The sequence below is a fragment of the Cervus canadensis genome, chromosome 7 (genome assembly GCF_019320065.1).
Source record: "Cervus canadensis isolate Bull #8, Minnesota chromosome 7, ASM1932006v1, whole genome shotgun sequence".
Taxonomy (NCBI): Eukaryota; Metazoa; Chordata; class Mammalia; order Artiodactyla; family Cervidae; genus Cervus; species Cervus canadensis.
Genome location: NC_057392.1, coordinates 27,996,059 through 28,020,235, shown reverse-complemented (window position 1 = coordinate 28,020,235; position 24,177 = coordinate 27,996,059). Strand labels below are relative to the sequence as shown.

The 24,177-nt window shown below is 43.1% G+C and overlaps 1 long non-coding RNA gene across 1 annotated transcript; it reads right to left on the bottom strand.

Moving 5' to 3' along the window:
• Positions 1-501: 501 nt before the first annotated feature.
• LOC122445187 lies at positions 502-4,502 on the bottom strand. The gene is made up of 3 exons (XR_006270470.1): positions 4,186-4,502; positions 2,972-3,080; positions 502-955 (listed from the first exon to the last, which is right to left on the bottom strand). It is a non-coding gene; the product is annotated as an uncharacterized LOC122445187 (long non-coding RNA).
• Positions 4,503-24,177: the final 19,675 nt, after the last annotated feature.

The window sequence follows — 24,177 nt, the reverse complement described above, 5'->3', positions numbered from 1 at the left end:
TTTCATGTCCCAGGGACACACCAGGGACACACTCTTTGCTTCTTGGGGTCTAGACACATCTAAAAGTTCTTTCTTAGACACAAATTGTGCTCAAACCTGTTGCAATATGTCAGTTTCAGTGTTATATCTTAAAAATAAAGAAAGACTTTTTCACACCTCACGACAACCACTTTTGATCTGCCAAACAGGAATATTTTAGAGTTTAGGGGACATTTCCTGGGCAGATCTCCATGTGCATACAGAGAGATGAAGTTGTTCTACTTTCATATTTCCTGGCAAGACTGGGGGACAAAAGCCACCCCTTAGTTTAATTCTAAAGGCTAGAAGGAAGTCAGTTTTAAGGTTAAGAAAGCTTCTTTGATTAACAGAAATGGAATGAACTCCAATGGTTTCCTTTTAGAAATCACGATATTATGCAATTGTAGAATGGCCAGTGTAATTTGATTAAACAAACAGTAAAACAAAACAAAACAAAAAAAAAAGGGAAAGCCAGGAGGACATGGTTTTATGCCAAATTTGAGTCAATGAGGGTGTGTCCTGCTTTAAAGTCTTATGCGGTGTTTCAATTCTCCAATGTTCACCACTTGAATGATGCTGCTTGTTTTAGGTTTACTACTGGCTCATTGATGAATAAAGCTTTCCACGAACCTTTCATTAGTTCTGTTGCTTGTTTCCAACTTCCAGCATCATCCAAGCCCTTGTCTGCCGTTTTCATCATCTACCAACACACCTTCAAGGAGAAGTCTTTATGTTCACTTCTTTGAAAGGAAGCTTTGTCCAGAGTTGACACTGGATAGTTCTGCATATTCTTCATGTTTTGTTTCCTGAGATCCAAATGTCTGTAATTCTCTTCTTAACCTCAAACTCCTGGACTGAGCAGGCATCTCAGAAGGATTTGCCAGCTCTTCTAAATCTTAGAATGTGGCTGGCACAATAGAAGATAGTCAATAAATATCTGTTGAGTGAAAACATTTGAATGTCAGTTAATGGGGTGAATGACCTTGGTCATTGTAATCTGCCACCTCCCATAATACTAGGATCTTGAATCCACAATTCTTTTTTTAAAGCTTCCCTTAAGATATTAAATTGAATGTATTTTTAAATGAAGAAGAAATATCTTCTTTTTCACTTTCACATTCAATTATTTACCTTGATCCTCATGGAGGATACAAAATGAAATAAACATGGAATTTTGTGGAGGTTTATGATTCCATAATAAGTGAAAGTCAGTTTTTAGTTCCTGCTCACTCTGTAATTCTTTTTTCCAGATCCAAGTTGCAGAAAAATATTCTAAGATATCTCCAATTCAAATATGCTTCTAAAAACATGTGTTTTTTTAAATAATATAGTAGTTATGTATTTTTTTAGAGGAGAAATTTGAATTTGTATTTCTAGAAGTTACTTTCAAAAAAGATATTGGAAAGAAATAACATTTTAGAAAAATCAAAACAACTCACACAAGTTTAGTATTTTTCAGATATTATTATATTTTGGGCTGTATAAAGACCAAATCCATAATCTATATGAAGAATGTTTTGTAAACACCATATTTTGTTAAGATTTACTTTCTGATAAATAAAGTTCTTTAAAAATGATCTCTTCCTCCTGATTTTCAAGTGATGAATACTGAAGAAGACAGGTAACTTGATTGTGTAGAGCACTGTGGAGTCAGAAGCCTGCTTTAGAATTCTGGCGTCCCCATTTAGTAGGAAGGAGTGTAGCCACAAGTAGTTTTTTTTATTCTGAGTATCCCTTGCTTTTTTCCCATCTGTAAAGTGGGACCAACAGTCCATCTAAGTAAAAAATTGTTGAGAGTAAATGACTTAATATACATTAAATACTTAGAGATGTACTTTGCACAAAGTAAGTGCTCATTTAACTTAGTGAAATTTTGGCAAATCTGAAAGAAACCCAGTGGAAAAAATAAAGCCACTCATTTTCCACCACTCACAGAACCAACTAAATAGCATTTGACTTTCAGTCCTTCCCTATCCATTTTATAACCTGTTTGAAAGCATACAATTCATGAAAATTCTCATGCCTTTGTTCCACTTAACATGTCACCATCACTTATTTATACTATTTAAATTATTTGTAAGCATTTTGTGTCCCTTCCATAATTTTCTTAATTATTTCCTTATTGTTGAGTACTTAGGATGTTTCCCCTAAGTATTCCCCTAATATCAAAACACACTGAAAAAAAAAAAAACCTTGAACTTAGTTTTATCCTTATTATATAGAGCTATCTTTAAACTATAGAGCCGTTTAATGCTCTCTGTTAGTAAAGTAACATGCATTTTTGAAAACCTTACAAAACATGATGTATTAGACACAGGATTACTGAGACATGGTGGAAATGAAGCCTTTTATCTCTGTGTTGGGAAATACATGTTTCCTATGAGAAACAGCAGTAGAGTAAAATTTATTGAGCACCTTATATGTTCTTGCCCCAGAACCTATCTCAAATGCTTTACATGTATTAACTTGAACCTGTAGCCATCTTAAGAATGGTGGCTATTTCCATTTAGCAGATGAAAACACGGAGGCACTGGAAGTTTAAATCACTTGTCTATGGGCACCACTCTAACAATTTGCAGACATGGGATTCCAACCCAGGAAACCTACCTCCAGAAATTGCATTCCCAGCCACTTAATCTTTTAATGTAGGGGTTTTATTCTGGATATTTAATCAAGAACTCTACTGCTGTTTCCCTTCCATTATTCTTTACCAGGAAGAAAAATAGGTCAAGGATATTTTGGTAAACTGATACTTTTTCTGAATATAGGGACCAAAGCTTAGACAAGCTTTCACATAATGAATTATTTAGGCATTTGGTTTTCTGAACTCTAATTTAGTACTGGATCAAAATATCAGTGGTTTCTTCCCATCTTATTTTAAATTGGGTTATGGTATAACTTTGAGAAAATGACTACATTGTTTTCAAATAAGCATTTCTCTTTTTTTACTGACCATGATCTTGTATTTCACAGAAGTGTACATCTCCTGTAAGGAATGTGTGCAGCTGGGAAAACCAGAGATTGGAATGTCTTTTCTGTGCAGTCCTTATCCAATCAGCCACCTGAAAAATTTTGAACAACACATTTTCCATTTTTCTGTCTCCTCCAAATTGCACAATGAATAGCTCATAACCCAACATCTGCATATACTCTTGGGGGTTATATGAGAGTTGTTTGGGGAGAGAAACCACACGCACAGATATATTCAAAGGGTGTTTCCTGGGGGAAAGGAGTCTGTTTTTCATTCTTAGTTTTTCATATAGGACTTGACTCCTCCCAGAACAGAGAGCCCTGTGGGTTTGAAAATAAAGTCACAGAGAATTTTCAAAAGACAAAATGAAACAGAAAACTAGGAAATGACACTGCAGAGGATCTTGTTCTCTTCTTTTAACGCGAAGTCTTTCTTGAACTTGAGTGTTTCTGGGTGAAGTGTATGATATTCTACTCAATTTGCTTCATGATTCAGCCTCATAAAACGTGGTTCTTGCCCTGGAGGATGCTGGCTTTTTCTCGTTCTTTTCATTATTCTTCCGATTGCACCATTTTGAGACACAGGGCTCTCTCTTTGTCCTTCCCCAAATTTTCAAGGAATGGAATGACAGACGTTCTTCCAACTATGACTCCAATTACAGATTATTTAGAATTTAGAAAGGAATCCAAATGAATATCTCCAGATAGTTTATTTTATTCTTAAAAGGGCATATGTTTTGTTTATTGAAAAGACTAGAAAATGCTGGGACATTTCATTTTAGAAGTCATCTCTTGAAAAAATGTGCAGACTTAAGCTAAATGTACAGTCCTAGCTTTTAGGAGCACTTCCTTCCTCAAATTGAACTTTTTGCCTATGTGCTCCAATTTTATTTTTTTAGGTTTGTTTAAATAGACAAGAATCACCCATACTTAAACAGCGATCTGAAGGACAGATCTTGTTACCGTACTTACAAAAGGCAGTCATAATTTTGCAAGGTAATAAGACACGGGGGAAAAACAATCACTTTGAATTCATTTGCAAGTGAAAGGAGAACAAACTGACTTGACAAGTCCTCGCATGACATCCGAAAAGCGGAAATGAGGGTTAATTCTGAAATGCTGAACCCCAGCAAGGCTCTCTAAGATTTGGTTTCGGTTCCTCACTGTTCCCTGCACAGCCCGGTTTGGGATGCATACGGGGCCGAAGCTGCTGGGTGCTGAAGAGACCATGCCAAGCGCCCTGCTCCTCGCACGGGAGGGCCTGGGGTTCCCGCCGCCGAGCTGCAGGGGTTTCCACACAATTCGTTTCTGTTCGCAGAGCTACACCAGGTGCTGCGAGGGGTCCAGGCTACTCCGGCGTCTCCCCTTACCCAGTGGCCAGATCTCCCTTTAGGCTTCCCCACTCCTTTTAGGTCTTCTTCTTCGGCTTTATGCAGATCCATGTCTTCTGGGCACGGTTTCCAGACGCTTATCCCATTCACCCCAAAGCGATGTTTCTGACCGTCTCCAGTCCACGCTCCGACGGTCATGTTTGGAAAGCACTTTCAGGATTAGCGCTTCCGGGCCAATTGAGAAGCACCGTTTGCCTCGAGCGTCACCACCTGGTAGAAATGGGAACGACCTCTGCTTGTTGCTGAGGATCAAAATGGAAAATGACTGAGGTGGCATTTCTTGTCTCTGTATTCTAAACATGGAAAAAACCAAGATCATGGCACCTGGTCCCATCACTTCATGGCGAGTAGAAGGGGAAAATGTAGAAGCAGGGACAGATTCACTGCTGACAATGACTGCAGCCATGAAATTAAAATACGTTTATTCTTGGAAGGAAAGCTATGACAAACCCAGACAGCATATTAAAAAGCAGAGCCATCACTTTGCCTATAAAAGGTTCATGTAGTCAAAGCTATGGCTTTTCCAGGAGTCATGTATGGATGTGAGAACTGCACTGTTAAGAAGGCTGAGCACCAAAGAATTTGCTTTCAAACTGTGGTGCTAGAGAAGACTCTTGAGAGTCCCTTGGACTACAAGACTGTATCAATCCATCCAAAAGGAAATCAACCCTGAATGTTCATCAGAACGACTAATGCTGAAGCTGAAGCTCCAATCCTTTGGACACCTGATGTGAAGAGCCAACTCTTTGGAAAAAACTCTGATGCTGGGAAAGATTGAGGGCAGGAGGAGAAGGGGATGACAGAGGATGAGATGGTTGGATGACATCATCGATCCAATGGACATGAGCTTGAGCAAGCTCCAGGAGATAGTGAAGGACAGGGAAGCCTGACATGCTGCAGTCCATGGGGTCACAAAAAGTTAGACACGACTAAGCAACTGAACAACAACAAATTTACAAGATATTAAGAGTGCGAGTTAAGAAATGATTTACTGGAGACTTCTCTGGTGGGTTCAGTGGTTAAAAATACAGCCTTCCATTGCAGAGGGCACAGGGTTGACTGCTAAGATCTAAGATCCTGCATGCTGCATGTCATGGCCAAAAAAGAAAGGAATGTTTTACTGATAGAAGTTTGTGACCAAAATGCATTTAAATGTCTAAAAAGATGCATTAAACTTAGGGACGTTCTCAACATTAGTCCTAATTGGCATTGTCAGGCAACATAATAGATATCCAGGCAGTTGGAGTGGGGACAGGCCTGCAGAAAATCTAGCTGGGCTCTCTCTCTGGGTGGGGGACTAGGACTGGATTAGACTCAGGGGGGAGTTCTAAACCTGCCTCTGACAGCCTCATTATGAAACCTGGGTAAATCATTTCACATCCGTGAGCTTTCTCCTTTGCTTAACAAATGTGTAAAGAGAATCAGCTAAGTGCTGGACACCAGATGGGGTAGTGTGTTGAGATAATAGGTGATAGGAGGTTGAGCTTATCTTGAGGGGTTCACAGTCAAGGCTGACTTTTGAAAAATTACATGAAGTTTCAAAATAAAAGTATAAGCAAATTTAAAAGGAAAATATCTAAAATACCTAAAAGAAGATAAATTATAGAGGCCTCTTAAGCTCTTGAAGACCCTGCATCTGCTCGTAGAAGTTTAGTGCCCTTTAAGCAGATGATCCTTACCAATTGAAAAAAAAAATTAGATTGGAGAAAGCACTACTTTGAAAAGACACATGCACCTGAATATTCATAGCAGCACTATTTTTAGCAACCAAGATGTGGAAGCAGCCTAAGTGCCCACTGACAGATGAATGGATAAAGATGTGGTGTGTATACACACACACACGGACATACACACACAATGGAATATTACTCAGCCATAAAAAAGAATGCATATGCTTAGTCACTTCAGCCAGGTCTGATTCTTTGCGACCCTGTAGACTGTGGTCCATCAGGCTCCTCTGTCCATGGGATTCTCCAGGCAAGACTACTGAAGTGGGTTGCTGTGTCCTCCTCCATAGAATCTTCCCAACCCAGGAATCAAACCTGTGTCTCTTATGTCTCCTGCATTGGCAGGCATGTTCTTTACCACTGGCGCCACCTGGGGAGCCCTAAAAAAAAGGTGACATAATGCTAGTTTCAGCACCATGGATGGACCTAGAGATTACCATACTAAGTGAAGTAAGTCAGACAGAGAAAGACAAATACCACATGAAACCACTTATATGTGGAATCTAAAACGTGACACGAATGAACAGACACAGACTCACAGACATAGAAAGCAAACTTATGGTTATCAAAGGAGAAAGAGGGTGAAGAGAGATAAAGTTAGAGTTAGGGATAATGAAAATGTTAGTTGCTCACTCTTTGAGACCCCATGGACTGTAACCTACCACATGCCTCTCTCCAAGGGATTTCCTGGCAAGAATACTGGAGTGGGTAGCCACTCCCTTCTCCAGGAGTCTTCCCAACTCAGGGATTGAGCCTGGGTTTACTGCATTGCAGACAGATTTTTTACTGTCTGAGCTGTCAGGGAAGGCCAAGATACACACTACTATACTCTTTGTTGTTCAGTCGCTAAGTTGTGTCCAACTCTTTGCAATCCCATGGACTTCAGGGTGCCAGACTTCCCTGTCCTTCACTGTCTCCTGGAGTTTGCTCAAACTCGTGTCCATTGAGTTGGGGATGATATCCAACCATCTCATCCTCTGTGGCCCCCTTCTCTTCCTGCCTTCAATCTTTCTCAGCATCAGAGTGATTTCATGACTGCAGTCTCCAACACTATTATATATAAAACAGGCAAACAACAAGGACCTGCTGTTTGCTACAGAAAACCATACTCCTCTTTATCTGGCAATAATCTGGAAGAGAATGTAAAAAAATAATATACATACATATTCTATAAGTATATATAAAACTGAATTACGTTGCTATATACTTGAAACTAACACAACATCATAAATTAACTATACTTCAATAAAAATAAAATAGTAACACACACAGAGAAGTGAGAAACTTGTATATTAAATCTGCATTATATCTGTCTTTGAATATATCTGTTTTTCCCAGATTGGATGGAGAAAACAAAATTAAAGATCCAAGGGCTGAATTGCCATTTTTCAAAGATCGTTTTTGATATGTGTTAGGATAAAGAAACCAGAAACTCCAGTTTTAAAAGGAGAAGTGGGAAGATTTTAATATGCAGCCCTGGCCTTGGAATGGGGATATAAATTCTTTTTCAAGTGACAGCTTTGACTGAACTCTGAAACTCGTATGATCCCACCAACGTGACCTAAAGCACTGTAGGTGACAGAAATCTTGTCTTGTTTTAGGAGAACGGCAAAAGACAAAGCCTTATGTTTTTCCTTTACCTATGACTTGCTGACAGCTGTCAAATTTATTATTATTTTTACTCTAGATTTGGAAATAGAGGCTTCCCTTTGAACAGCTTGAGGCCAGGACATTTTATTGGTGTTGGATCTTGTCTGCCGTGAATAGCAAATTCCTCCTCGCATGGGTCATTTGGTGACTGTGTGGGTGAGGGAGATCATAATTCGACCATGATTTGGAAATGTTCTGGCAGTTTCCAAGAGGTGCAGTTTCTGGAATCACTGAAGATGCAGAGTGTTATTTGCTTTGCAAGAGAGTCTGTGTGTGGTCAAAAGTTGAGGGATGGAGGGGGTAACATCCCAGGCTGGGGAATCTCTGCTTGGTAGGTATCACCTGGTTCTTGGTCTACCTTCTCCTAGTTTTGAGGAGATGCTGTTTGTTGTTCCTACAATCTGCTAGAGAAGGAAATGACAACCCACTCCAGTATTCTTGCGTGGAGGATTCCATGGACAAAGGAGCCTGGTAGGCTACAGTCTATGCAGTTGCAAAGAGTCAGACGCAACTGAGTGACTAACACTTTTTCTCTTGGGCAAGGCACCCAGCTGAACTGGGCCCTCTTTCGTCATCTGTAAAATCTGAGTTTGGTTGCATTGGGAGGGCAGCATGATTGAGCCAAGAAACCTCTAGCAAAGGGTGTTGGGGTTTTATCTGCGCGGGTGGGAATGAATATTAGTCAGGCCTCTTGGGATCACCATTTGGAAGTAAGCCTTGTTAGCCACATCCACGCTTTCTGACCCAGCAGTCTTGAATTCTTAGTCTTGACCAGTCTAAGAATTGGTCCTAAGGAAATAGTCCAGTGATGGACACAGAGACTCAAGGACACACTCATTCACTACCCAAATTTTAAGACAGGCTAAATGTGTAAGAGTAAGGGCATTTCTAAATGGGCATTTCTAAATAAATTAAGGCAATTTGTTTAAATGGAACACTGTGTAGACATTACACATTATATTTTCAAAGCATATGAGTGCAACAAATGTTCATTGTATAATATTAGATTGAGAGATTGGGATTGATACATATATATTATTGATTCTATATAGAAAATAGATAACTAATGAGAACATACTTTATAGCACAGAGAACTCTACCTAGTACTCTGTGGTGACCTAAATGGGTGTGTGTGTGTGTGTGTGTGTGTGTGTGTGTGTGTGCATGTGTGTGTATGTGTTATGTGTGTGTATGTGTTATGTGTGTATGTGTGTCTGTGTGTATGTGTGTCTCTGTGTGTATGTGTGTCTGTGTCTCTGTGTGTATATGTGTGTGTGCGTGTGTGTGTATGTGTGTGCATGTGTGTGTCTCTGTGTGTGTCTGTATGTCTGTGCACACGTGCATGTGTGTGTGTGCACATATGTGTGTGTGTCTGTGTGTCTGTATGTCTGTGTGTCTGTGTGTGTGCGTGTGTGTGTGTGTGCGTGTGTGTGTGTGTCTGTATGTCTGTGTGTCTGTGTGTGTATGTGTACGTGTGTGTGCATGTGTGTCTGTGTCTGTGTGTCTCTGTGTGTGTCTGTGTCTGTATGTGTGTCTGTGTGTGTGTGCGCGTGTGTGTGTATGTGTGTGTGCGTGTGTGTGTGTCTGTGTGTGTGTGCACATGCGTGCATGTGTGTGTGTGTGTGTGTGTACTAGTCACTCTAATACTGTTTGTGACCCCATGGACTGTAGCCCACCAGGGTCCTCTGTCCACTGGATTCTCCAGGCAAGAACACTGGAGCGGGCTCCCATGTCCTTCTCCAGGGGTCCTCCTGACCCAGGGATGGAGCCCAGGCCTCCTGCACTGCAGGCAGATTCTGTACTGTCTGAGCCCCCAGGAAAGCCCTGCGTGAACGGGAAGGAAGCCCCAAGAGGAGGGTTATGTATACGTACGGCTGACTCATTTTGCTCTATAGCAGAAACTAACACAGCATCGTAAAGCAACTATACTCCAGTAAAAAAATAATTTTAAACAAGATTGTAGAAAGCAAGGCAGAAGGGTGAATTGCATGATACTCATTTCGCGTCAAATCTTTGAGACATACATTGGCCTGAAAAAAGTCTGGGATAAAAACAACCGCATGTCAACAGTGCTCTTCGGTGATTTAATAGTTTAATTTTCCCCCCTGGATTTCCAATTTCTCTTCAATATGTGTCTTTTTATAATTGGAAAAAAACTAAAATTCCAAGCTCAAGCCAACATGGAGCTTGTGCTCTGATCACCTTTGTGACTAGTGTGATTGTGGACATTTCTGGGACTCAAAGGGAGAGCTGCAAAGGGCTGTAGACCATAGACTGTGGAACCAGACTACTTGGGTTTGAATCCTGGCTGCTATTCATCTTGTTTTCATGGCTGGTGATCCCCTTAGCCTCTCTGTGTCTCGGTTTCATCAACTGTGAAGTGAGGATAGCCCTGGTACCTACCTGGAGAGAGTTAAAGGTCAGCATAAATAAATCTCTGGCCCATCTCAAGCTCTCAGTGAGGGCTAGCTACTAGCGCTGCGTACATGTGTGCTCAGTACTCAGTCACTTCACTCGTGTCTGACTCTTTACAACCCCATGGACTGTAGCCCACCAGGGTCCTCTGTCCCTGGGATTCTTCAGGCAAGAATACTGGAGTGGGTTGCCATGCTCTCCTCCAGGGGCTCTTCCCAACCCAGGAATCAAACTTGTGTCTCTTGTATCACAGGCAGATTCTTTACCCACTGAGTCAGCTGGACACCCAGCTGTTATCATTAACATCTGTAAAATGGGAAAACTAACATTAATTCAATAAGTGCTTACTGAGCACCTACTCTGTGCCTGGCACTGTCCTAGGTGCTGGGCATGCCGCCATCCAGGAGTGATCAATGTTAGCAATGACTCTGCTCTCAAGGAGCTGTGTTTTAGTGGAAGACAGACAGCAACAGATAAACAGGACAGATAAAGTGTTAAAAGAAAAAGAAAGAATGGGAGAGGTGTGCTTGTCAAGGAGGCGCTGGATAAAGTAACACTGGAGTAGAGACATGAGTGAGCATGGGGTGAACCAATCAGGTATATGGAAGAAGAGCACTGAGGCAGAGTAAATGTCAGTGCAAGGTCCTGAGGTGTGCTTGGATGGTTTAAGGAACAGTAAGGAAATGTTATGGGCTTCCCAGGTGGCACTCATAAAGAATCCACCTGCCAATGCAGGAGACTTGAGAGATACAGGTTCAATCCCAGGGTCAGGAAGATCCCCTGGAGGAGGGTATGACAACCCACACCAGGATTCTTACTTGAAAAATTCTATGGACAGAGGAGCCTGCCAAGCTACAGTCCATAGGGTCCTAAACAGTCAGACACGCCAAAGCAACTTAGCACACCCAAGCACGCAGATAATGAAGCTATATAAGCAGACTTGGAGACAAGGATTCAAGTGCAAGTAAACTGCTTGGAAAGTGATCCAAGAAAGTTTGGGTGGACAAGTGGGGAAGGGAGGGAGGGAAGGAAGGGACATGAATGAGCCGTCCCTGGGGACAGCTGCCCAGGACAACAGAGGGTGATGTCTCATCTGAGGCATGAGGAAACAGGGGTACTGAGCCTCCAAATCCAGTGGGGTTGTTTTCCAGCACGGCGGTTTTCTGTGAGTACAGGTCCCTTATACCAGGGAAAGCACTGGAGCAGAGACTGGCAGCTTCTTAGAGCAGGAAGTCATCACCCAGCTGAGGAGCTGTGAGCACTGAGGGATGGGTGCTGGGTGCTGCCAGGATATGCCACAAAAGCCAACCGAGCTAGAGCGGAACCAGCAAGGGGGACTGCGGCAGGAGTTCCCATTCCGAGAGGGCAGGGGCGGGGGTGTGGCTCCCTCAGGATGCTGCAGGCCATTGGAAGGAATTTCACTCCGAGTGATACGAGAGTCACCGTGAAGTTGTGAGCAAGAGAAAGGCATGCTCTGACTCATTCCAGGAGGAACTCTGGGTGCTGCTTGGAGAACAGTGTGTTGGAGGGCAGATCCAGGAGCAGGAAACATCAGCCAGGGGGCAGCAGTCAAAGTCCAGGTCAGTGAGGACTGGGCCTTGGAGCTGGGTGGTCGGCATGAGATACACTTTTGGATTCTGTTAAACAGAGTCGGGTGAATCTGCTGATGAATTGGATGAGAAGTGAAAAGAAGACAGGAATCAAGAAGACTCTAACATTTTGACCTGAGTAACTAGTAGAACATCATAGCCATTTCTCAAAATGGTGAGGGTGCTGAGAGGTGGCAATGATGCAAGGGTAAAAGTAGGAGGGAGAATTTGGTTCCCGTTTATTAAGTTAAAGGCATCTATTAGGACTCAGGGGCTTCCCTCATAGTTCAGCTGGTAAAGAATCTGCCTGAGATGCAGGAGACCCCGGTTCGATTCCTGGGTGCAGAAGATCCACTGGAGAAGGGATAGGCTTCCCACTCCAGTATTCTTGGGCTTCCTTTGTGGCTCAGCTGGTAAAGAATCTGCCTGCAATGCGGGAGACCTGGGTTCAATCCCTGGGTTGGGAAGATCCCCTGGAGAAGAATAAGGCTATTCTGGCCTGGAGAATTCCATGGACTAAGCCCATGGGGTCACAAAGAGTCGGACACGACTGAGTGACTTTCACTTCACTTCACTTCATTAGGACTTTATCTCGTCTTGATTTTTTCTGGGAATTAAGAGTTATGAGCTCTCGGTATTATTTCCCCACTCTAGTCACTTGCCCAAAGCTGTTTACAGCTTACATTTTGTATAGGTGTCCTATGGGCACAGTAAAGTGTCACAAACAAAAAGTCCCAGCCTCGTACCACAAACAATGTTATTTTGCATCTTGTGTCTGGGGATCAGATGGTCTCATCAAGGCTCACATGACTCTGGCGGGGCTTGCTCGTGCATCTAGACAGCGACTGGAGGTCAGTTGATCTGGGCTCAGTTCTTTCCCTGTGACTCTCATCCTCCTGTGGGACCCGCAAGCTAGCCTGGGCTTATTTTCTTTAAAAGGCAAGTGGAACACACGGGGCCTCAGGAAGTCTGGGCTCATATCTGATACGTTATCACTTCTATATTCGTTCTGTTGACCTAAGCAGGCCACCTGGCTATCCCAGAAGCCAAGAGACAGCAAAATATATTCTGCCTTAGTGTGTGTGTCTGTGTGTGTCTGTGTGTCTGTGTGTGTGTGTCTGTGTGTCTGTGTAGGTCATGGTGGTGGAAAGTGAATATTTATGGACAATAATCTAACTTATAATCACCCTTTTGCTCATGACAATTACCCTTCGGCATACAACATAGGTAAACCCTTATTCAAAGATCCCCAAAGTTTCATCCACTCATGGTCAAGACTTGAAGGTCAAGATCTTATGATACACATCAGGGTCAGCTGTAACTCCTTGTTACTGAAGGCTTTAAGAACAAGTTGATCCTTCCTCTCTACACACATACAAAATAATACAGTGAAAGAGACGGGATTGGAGAAGAAAATGGCAATCCACTCCAGTATTCTTGCCTGGAGAATCCCTTGGACAGTGGAGCCTGGCAGGCCACAGTCATGGGGTCACAAGAGTCTGACATGACTTGGCAACTAAACCACGAAATGACGACAGACGGGATATGCATAGTAAACATGTCCATCTAAAAGAGGGAAGAGCGGAGTCATTGGCTCATTGCAATTCTAAAGTCTTGCTTGGCAAATATTTCCAGGTCCTCTGAGATGGTGAATTTTCCCCCATTAACACCAAGTTCAGTTCACTGGGGGCTTCCCTGGGGGCTCAGATGGTAAGGAATCTGCCTACTGTGGTTCCTCATTCCGTTGCTCACTATAGCTCATGGCTATGTTCTCTGAGCGGTCTTCTCTTTTTCTCCCCCTTTCTGGGACACTTCTGAAGAGGACTTTGGGATAATATGCTATTCTTGGTGGCTCTTAAAGAAACTTTAAGCTGAAGACTGAGATGATTAATTTTATAGGTCAACTTGGCTAGGTCTCAGTATCCAGTTGTTGTTGTTGAAGTTGCTCAGTTGTGTCCAACTCTTTGCGACTTTATGGACTGTAACCTAACAGGCTCCTCTGTCCATGGGATTTCCCAGGCAAGAATACTAGAGTAGGTTGCCATTTCCTAATCCGGGGGATCTTCCTGACCTGGGGATCAAACTCACGTCTCCCAGTTGACAGGTGGATTCTTTATTGCTGAGCCAGCTGGCAAGCCCCTCCCCATACCCAGTATTTGGTCAAGCACTATTCTAGATGTTTTTGTGAAGATATTCATTAGATGAGATTAATATTTAAATAAGCAGACTTTGAATAAAGCATATTGCCCTACATAAAGTGGGTAGGATTCATCCAATTAGTTCCTTAATAGAAAAAAGACAGACTTCCTCCAGAGAAGAGCCTTCAGACTCTAACTAAAACACCAGTTCTTTCCTGGGTCTCCAACTTGCTAGCTGATCATGCAGATTTTGGACTTGCTAGCTTCCACAATCATGTGAGCCAGTTTCTCAAAATTAATCTACCTATTTATCTATCATCTGTCAAGAGATTCTATTGGTTCTGTTCTTTTGGAGACTTATACAACATCCCAGAGGTTTTTTGTTTTTTTTGTTTGTTTGTTTTTTTAAGAAATTTCTTTTACTCTGGCTGCCAACACTTTGCCTGTATGGCAGTATCAAAAATGTTCTCTGCCTTATATATATTTGGTTCCAAACTACTCCATGTACTGAAACCACACACATAGTTCATTTTGAGATATTCATCTCTCAGTGTACTTACTGGTATTATCGGCATGTCAGGCTGACCTTGCACCCCTCCCTTACGCTTTCTAAATGTCTTTTTGTCCAACTGAGAAAATATATCAGACTTCACCTTAGTTCTTACAAAATTAGTGACGACAGTCTTACAGCCATCTGCCTAATTTGGTCTTTACTCCGAGGTCAGGTCTTTCTGGAGGTGTCATGGGATTAATCATTGTTGCCAGGCTGTACGCTGATTTGAAAATGTTTTGCTACCTAGAAAGGATGGTAAACAAGAAACACTTTTATTTTCTAACTCAGCAAGTTCTGAATTCCTGTGTTCCCTCCCAATTCTGCTTGTAGACTGGCCAGTTCTTTTCTGATCCCATGTCGTCGTTGAAGTAACTCATCATATGTGCTAAAAGCAACCAGCTCACATTTTTGGTATTTTGCCTGGGGATTTCTTTGTACAGGTTCACAAGTTCATCAGGTACATTTTCCATGTTTTACTCCCACCATCAGTTCAGTTCAGTTCAGTTCCTCAGTCGTGGCCGACTCTTTGTGACCCCATGGACTGCTGCACGCCAGGCTTCCCTGTCTATGACCAACTCCCAGAGCTTACTCAAGCTCATGTCCATTGAGTCGGTGATGCCATCCAACCATCCCATCCTCTGTCTTCCCCTTTTCCTCCCACCTGCAATCTTTCCCAGCATCAGGGTCTTTTCAAATAAGTCAGTTCTTCCCATCAGGTGGCCAAAGTATTGGAGTTTCAGCTTCAGCATCAGTCCTTCCAATGAACACCCAGGACTGATTTCCTTTAGGATTGACTGGTTGGATCCCCTTGCTGTCCAGGGGACTCTCAACAGTCTTCTCCAACACCACAGTTCAAAAGCATCAATTCCTCAGTGTTCAGCTTTTTTTATAGTCCAACTTTTACATCCGTACATGACTACTGGAAAAACCATAGCTTTCACTAGATGACCTTTGTTGGTAAAGTAATGTCTCTGCTTTTTAATATGCTATCTAGGTTGGTCATAGCTTTTCTTCCAAGGAGCAAGCATCTTTTAATTTCATGGCTGCAGTCACCATCTGCACTGATTTTGGAACCCCCCAAAATAAAATCTGTCACTGTTTCCATTGTTTCCCCATCTATTTCCTATGAACTGATGGGACCAGATGTCATGATCTTAGTTTTCTGAATGTTGAGTTTTAAGCCAGCTTTTTCACTCTCCTCTTTCACTTTCATCAAGAGGCTCTTTAGTTCTTCTTCACTTTCTGCCATAAGGGTGGTGTCATCTGCATATCTGAGGTTATTGATATTTCTCCCAGCAATCTTGATCCCAGCTGTGCTCCCTCCAGCCCAGCATTTCTCATGATGTACTCTGCATATAGGTTAAATAAGTCTTGATGTACTCCTTTCCCTATTTGGAACCAGTCTGTTGTTCCGTGTCCAGTTCTAACTGTTGCTTCTTGACCTGCATGCAGATTTCTCAGGAGGCAGGTAAGGTGGTCTGGTATTCCCATCTCTTTCAGAATTTTCCACAGTTTGTTGTGATCCACACAGTCAAAGGCATAGTCAATAAAGCAGAAGATGTTTTTCTGGAACTCTCTTGCTTTTTCAATGATTCAGTGGATGTTGGCAATTTGATCTGTGGTTCCTCTGCCTTTTCTAAAGCCAGCTTGAACAACTGGAAGTTCACGGTTCATGTACGGTTCATGGAGAATTTTGAGCATTATTTTGCTAGCATGTGAGATGAGTACAATTGTGTGGTAGTTGAGCATTCTTTGGCACTGCCTTTCTTTGGGATTGGAATGAAAACTGACCTTTTCCAGTCTTGTGGCCATTGCTGAGTTTTCCAAATTGGCTGGCATATTGAGTGCAGCACTTTCACAGCATCATCTTTTAGGATTTGAAATAGCTCAACTAGAATTCCATTGCCTCCACTAGCTTTATTTGTAGTGATGCTTCCTAAGGCCCACTTGACTTTGCATTCCAAGATGTTCTAGGTGAGTGATCATATCATCGTGATTATCTGGGTTATGAAGATCTCTTTTGTACAGTTCTTCTATGTATTGTTGCCACCTCTTCTTAATATCTTCTGCTTCTGTTAGGTCCATACCATTTCTGTCCTTTATTGAGCCCATCTTTGCATGAACTGTTCCCTTGGTATCTCTCATTTTCTTGAAGAGATCTCTCATCTTTCCTATTCTATTGTTTTCTTTTATTTCTTTGCACTGATCACTGAGGAAGGCTTTCTTATCTCTCCTTGCTATTTGGAACTCTGCATTAAATGGGTTTATCTTTCCTTTTCTCCTTTGCCTTTCTCATCTTTTCTTTTCTCAGCTATTTGTAAGGCCTCCTCAGACAACCATTTTGCCTTTTTGCATTTCTTTTTCTTAGGGAATAGTCTTGATCACTGCCTCCTGTACAACGTCACGAACTTCCATCCATAGTTCATCAGGCACTTTGTCTATCAGATATAGTCCCTTAAATCTATTTCTCACTTCCACTGTATAGTCATAAGGGATTTGATTTAGGTCATACCTGAATGGTCTAGTGGTTTTCCCTAGTTCCTTCAATTTAAGTCTGAATTTGGCAATAAGGAGTTCATGATCTGAGCCACAGTCAGCTCCCAGTCTTGTTTTTGCTGACTGTATAGAGCTTCTCCATCTTTGGCTGCAAAGAATATAATCGGTCTGATTTCTGTATTGACCATCTGTATTATCACAATTTCAGCCGCTATAACTGTCTCCTCACCATTTTCTCAGCTCCTTTAAGTTTCTCAACATCCTGCCATTCATCTCCCAAACCGATTCAACATACCTTGTGTTTCATTAGAACAGCACTCCAATCCTGGTACCAATTTTAATTCTGGTTCCGTGTGGCCAGTGATGCTGTAAGACATAACCACAACATCTCCATAGCCTTCAACAGTAAGCATTTACTTAACTCATTCATCTTGGAGTCAGCTGGGGGACAGTTAATCTAGACTGAGCTTGGCCAGGCAGGTTTGATCATTTTGTTCAGATTTACTCACAGGTGGTGCTAGAGATAAAGAACCCACCTGCCAATGCAGGAGATGTAAGAGATGTTCGATCCCCGAGTCTGAAAGATTTCCAGAAGCATCTTTGGCAGGAAATTGCAACCTGCTCCAGTAGTCTTGCCTGAAAAATTCCATGGACAGAGGAGCTTGGGGAGGTTGCAGTCACTGGGGCCACAAAAAGTTGGACACGACTGAGCCACGGAGCTCAGTCACATGGCTGGGAGTCATCCTGTGATGAGCTGACCTGTGTCTGGTCCATCTGGGGGCAGTTCAGTTCTGCTCCACGTGTCTCTCATCCTCCCCCTCTGCCAAAAGTCCAGCCTAGCAGTCTAGTCTCCTGAAGGTGGCAGAAATAAAGGAGGGTGAGTTGAAATACATAAAATCTCTTAAGGCTGAGGCTCCCATTGTGCTCATTTCTCCTGGTTCCTGGAGAAGGAAATGGCAACCCACTCCAGTATTCTGGCCTAGAGAATCCTGTGGATGGAGGAGCCTGGTGGGCTGCCTTCTATGGAGTCACACAGAGTCGGACACAACTGAAACGACTTAGCAGCAGCAGCATCTCCTGGTTCCATTGATGAAAGGCACACGAATAAACTTAAAGCTGAGGGATAGGAAATATAATCCACCCTCTAGGAGAAGGGTGGAGAGTGACTACTTCTGATCAATAATCTGACCTTCCCACGCTCCTATCCTCCCAGTGATGCTGTGTTTCTATACGATATTTCACCAGAATCTCCAAGTTGAATGAAACTAAGTGGATCTGAGAGAGTGAACCAGGAAAAAAAATGTGTGTGACATTTGAAAAGCAGTGAAGCAGTGGGCCTTACTCTCTGAGGTCTTTGGAGCATCTGGACGTGGGGTTGGGTAGACACAGAGTCTGGGGTGGTTTCGGTCATCTTCTCCCTTCTCTGCCCTGAATCCTGACTTGGGGCTTTCTCAGGCTGCAGACCCTCAGAGGTGATAGCCGCCTTCTCCTCAGATCTACCTTTGCGTTCTCACATTAGCAGCTTGAAATGGTTGACTTTCAAGTTGATGGGCTGAAAGTGATGGGCTGGGGGTCATCCAACACTGAGCCTCTCCCCGTCCTTCTGGACATCTGTTTCCTCAGTTTCTCCCACAGTCGTGGAAGGTCTGATTCCCGCAATTCCTCTATCCTATGACACTCACCGTGACCTTGCTCCTCGGCCTGAGCCCCACACAACTGAAATGGCCCCCAAGGTGTCCTCAACCCTACACCCCTTTCATCCCCATGACTCAGCCTTGGACCCCAAGTCCTTTTCTGCCTCTGAACTGCCCAACAGCCAATGCCTAAGTCCGAAATGCTCCCTCCTTGCCTGAAACAATCCTTCCTAGCATCCCTTTATCTTTTTTAATTAAATTAAAGAATATTTATTGAAGTATAGTGGATTTACAATGTTGTATTCATTTCAGGTGTACACCAAAGTGATTCAGTTATACATATAAATATATGTGTGTGTGTATATATGTATGTATGTATGTATATATATGTGTATGTATATATATATGTTTGTATATATATATATTTCAGATTCTTTCCCCTTATAGGTTATTATAAAATATTGAGTACATTCCCCTGAGCTATACAGTGGGTTCTTGTTGGTTATCTCTTTTACATATGGCCGAAGTACTGGAGCTTCAGCTTCAGCATCAGTCTTTCCAATGAATATTCAGGGGTGATTTCCTTTAGGGATTGACTGGTTTGATCTCCACTATATATCCATCCCAAACTTCTAATTTATCCCCTGCCCCCCTGCCCCAAGCCCCTCTAAATAGGCTCCTGCTCTCTCCTCCCCATGGTTCACCTAACAGAGATAATACCCAGATCCCATGGGTTTCAAAGTGTTCCCAAGTCACGTCATCATTTTACATCTGTATCTTTCAGCCGGACCTCTGGGTACCATGACAACCCGAATAGTGACAGTGTGAGTTTCAGGCTCCGTGAGTCACTGGAAAGCTACTCGGGCACCAGCTAGGAACTTGCAGAGTCCCCTCAGGACAAGTGGGTCTTGGTTCCTCAGAAACTGGGTTGGAGCTGAATTACACCCACTCTCTTGCTTCTTTGCCTAAATAAGTTTTGCTTTTCCTTTGAATAGCAGGGAAATTCCCTTGTGACCTCCTTCATCACAGAGGTGTGGGGTTATATAATCCAGGCACTTTAAAAACACATCAACGTATTAGAACTTAAACTTCTAAATACAAACAGAGCTTTTAGAGGTAACTACCTTGTAAGCTTACATACTTACTCATAGGAAGTCTTTCAGCAGGTCTCAATACCTTTTTGTAGGCCTAGTTCACTCCAGTACTCTTGCCTGGAAAATCCCATGGATGGAGGAGCCTGGTAGGCTACAGTCCATGGGGTCGCTGAGAGTCGGACACGACTAAGCGACTTCACTTTCACTTTTCACTTGCATGCATTGGAGAAGGAAATGACAACCCACTCCAGGGTTCTTGCCTAGAGGATCCCAGGGACGGAGGAGCCAGGTGGGCTGCCGTCTATGGGGTCGCACAGAGTCAGACACGACTGAAGCGACTTAGTAGCAGCAGCAGCAGCAGTTCAGATTCTATGAATAATACCATTAATAATAAGAGGTAGCAACTGATTCCGCCTAAAGATGAGCTCAGTCTTTTGAAGCAACCAGAAGTTGGTTAGTGATCGACTTGATGAATAAAGGGAGTTGTCAAGGCCAGTGCAATTATTAATATAAAAAATTAATTAAAAGGTGGTGGTTCAGTGGTTAAAACTCCACATGTCCAGTGTGGGGGGCATGGCTTCGATCTCTGGTTGGAAAATTAAGATCCTACGTGCTGTGAGCACAGCCAAAAAAAAGAACAAAAAAGGTGGTTCTAAAAAGCCACAGCAAAGAGGTTCTTGACGTCAAAAAGGTTAACCCTTGTAAAAGGTCACAGGCTTCCAAAGAGATGTCTTTGAAGATGGATGATTGAATTTAGAGGTTACATCTTGGTACTTAAAATCATTTGGGTTTTCTCAAGCCTAACACCTTTATTGTCTTCTTATTACTGGCTCTTGTTAATTAAACATTATTGGAAATTCTTATATATAAAACTAATACTCCTTTCACTTCTGAGCTAACACACTGCTCTTGATGGATTCTGTTTCCTTTCCTAGCAGAGTTTAAACAAGGCTGATATATCCTAGAATGAATTAAAGGATATTAGCATACAATATCCTAAACAAATTAGCACACACTCAACTGAAAATGGATGGTTTTGCCTCTTCCGAAGTTACTTGCATTTTTGTTGGCCAATCTCTCCAGCAGGCAGATTTTTTTTTTTTTTTTTTGCAGATGAGCTCAATCAGTGTATCACTGGGAGCCCGATCATCCAAACAGAAATTAGAAACTGCCTTTGCAGGTACAGAATGGATCAATACTGGTGATTTAATACGGTTAACTTAATATTTCCACTAGTTTCCTGCCAGTGATCCCCAGGCAAACCCAGATGGAACACATGGGTAGGGGAGACCAATCTACAGGGCTGAGCAGGAGAAGGGGGCTGAGGGTCCACTTAGAGGCAGGAAACTTAGAAGAAATGTCCAGAGCATCTAGGACAGATGAAGACCATCTAGGCTTCGACAAGAAGAGCTTCTCCTGTGACAGGACCACAGTCTGGTCAAAGCACTGTGGCAGGTAGATTTCAGCTCTTATCCCCTCCACCTGTCCAAAAAGCCATTTCTCTAAGTCCTGGTGGCTGCAGGCGTTGGAGTAGCAGGTCCATTGGGACCACATGACTCTGGGGAGCAGAGAACTATGTGGACACAGTGGTAGGGGTGGACCTTTTGTTATCCTCACACCAGCCTGCAGAGATTTGACATCCCAAGTATAATTTTACATATTTCTTATGTCTCAGCTGTATGATCGAGGAGCTGTTTACAGAGTGTGATTTGAGGATGTCCTATGGGTTGAATTGTGTCCACCAATTCAATCCATAGTGAAGCTCTAACCTCCACCCCACCCCCCTACCTGTGAGATTTACCTGATTCAGCAACAGGGTCTTGACAGATGTCTTTACATTAAGATGAGGCTGTACTGGGTTGGGATGGGTACTAATCCAATAACTACTGTTCCTAAAAGAAGAAGAAAATTTAGACACAGGGAGACACAGGCTCCCAGGAGACGCCATGTGACGACAGAGGCCCAGATGTGCGTGACGTGTCTGCAAACTAAGACCGCTGAGGACCGCTGGCAGGCCGCCGGGAGCTGGAAGAGGCAGAAAGGACCCTCCCCTAGATTCCTCAGAGAGAGCCCAGCCCCGCCGATACCTGACGTTGGACTTCTGGCCCCCAGAACTGGAGGGACTACATCTCTGTTGTTTTGAGCCCCTACTCTTCAGTCACTTGTTACAGTGGCCCTGGAGGAGTGGGGCTCATCCAGGAGACATGCAACCGAGGTGGCTGTCTGCAAGAATTGATACGTGGGTAGTTCTGGGCTTGCCTATCCATTTCCAGATTCATCCTTCTGCTCCTCTCCTCTGGGGTCACCCATGTCTGAAACAAGTGCTACCAATATAGCTTTCCATTCCAGAGTGCAGATGGCAGGCTCATCAAAAGTTTCCAATGGTGAGAAAAACTCCACAGGGAAAAAATACTTCAACCTTACACCCCCAAAAATTGAAAACAGGTACCCAATCAAGTTCATGGACACATATGTTCATAGCAACATTATTCCCAGTAGTCAAAAGGTGGAAACAACCCACACATCCATCTGTAAATGAATGCGGTATATCTATGCAATGTAATTGGAGAAGAAAATGGCAACCCACTCCAGTACTCTTGCCTGGAAAATCCCATGAGCAGGGGAGCCTGGTAGGCTATAGTCCATGGGATCGCAAAGAGTCGGACATGACTGAGCAACTTCATACACATACAATTGTAGTATTACTCAGCCATAAAAAGGAATGGAATATGGACACATGCTTCAACATGGATGAACCTCATAAACTTACTAAACGAGAGAATCCAGACAGTAAAAGACACATACTGTATGATTCCATTTTTTAATGTAATATCCAGAAAAGAAATAAAACACACAGAGTTGGTTGCTCACATTTGGAGGCAAGGGAGAATGGAGGAGAAACTGATTAATGTGTACAGGGTTTTATTTTGGAGTGATTGTTGTTTAGTCACTAAGTCATGTCTGACTCTTTGGGACACCATGGAATGCAGCCCACCAGGCTTCCCTGTCCTTCACCATCTCCCGGAGCTTGCTCAAACTCATGTCCATTGAGTCAGGGATGCCATCCAACCATCTCATCCTCTGTCATCTCCTTCTCCTCCTGCCCTCAATCTCTCCCAGCACCAGCGTCTTTTCCAATGAGTTGGCTCTTCACTTCAGGTGGCCAACATACTGGAGCTTTAGCATCAGTCCTTCCGATGAATATTCAGTGTTGATTTCCTTTAAGATTGACTGGTTTAATTTCCTTGCTGTCCGAGGGATTCTCAAGAGTCTTCTCCAGTCCACAGTTTGAAAGCATCAATTCTTCAGCACTCAGCCTTCATCATGGTCCAACTCTCACATCCGTACGTACATGACTACCGGAAAAACCACAGCTTTGACGATACAGACCTCCGTAATGGGAGTGTTTTGGTATGAGATGGTGTCTGTACAACAAACACTGTGAAGGTACTGAATGCCCCTGAATAGCTCCCTTTGAAATATGCTGTGTGAATTTCATCTGAATAAATCAAAAAGAAAAGAAAAGAAAAAAGCTCCACAGGGTATTTTAAAGAAAGACAAGAAAAGGAATGTTTCCTTTTCTCTTGTTTTCGGCTCCTGGCTGGATTTTGAGCAAGAGGAGGAATAGAAAAGAGTCCTTCTTTTGTTCCTCTCTCCCTTCCTCCCTTCATTGCTTCCTTCCTGCCTTTTGTAAACTTCCTCCTTTGTGTGTGCATGTTCTGTGCTCAGTCGTGTCCAACTCTGCAACCTCATGCACGGTGGCCCGCCAGGCTCCTCTGTCCTTGGGATTCCCCAGTTAAGAATACTGGAGTGGGTTGCCATTTCCTCCTCCAGGGTATCTTCCTGATCTAGGCATTGAACCCACATCTTCTGCACCTCCTGCACTGACAGGCAGATTCTTTACCACCAAACTTCCTCTCTTCCCTGTATGTTATTTGTCAACAGAGGTGTTAGACAGACATTAGGAAGCAGGTTGTTCAGGCTCTGGTTTGATCCTTAAACCTTTAAGGGTTTATGGTATATGTGCCTTCGGGGAGTAGGAAAGCACACCGCAATCCCCTTTCCTTCCTTTTGGAATGTGTCTCTGTTACTTTATGACAGAGTGTTCTAGCTGGGCTGGGCTGATTTTATGCTCCTTTCAACACTCTGCAAAAAATGTGAAGAATGGATGGGAACTGAGCCCCAGCTGGTCTGAATTATTGGCTGTCCTTCTCTCTTCTTCTGAAAGCTGCTGTTGGACATCTTTACAGAAAGCAACACCTAGGTCTTTCTGTGTAGCTCTGTCTTCCACATGTCTCTCTCGAGGGCCATCGGGCCAAGTGAAGGAAAACCCACTCCAAATTAGCCAAGACTGGATGGAGTAGAAGCCGGTTGGTCTCAGCCAGCACTCCTCAAGGGGGCGCTTCCGCGTGGGGACTAAGACATTTCTTGCTGGTGCCTCATCTCAAGTATGTTCTCAGACAGTAAATACAGGTGAAAGTGAAAGTGTCCGTCATTCAACG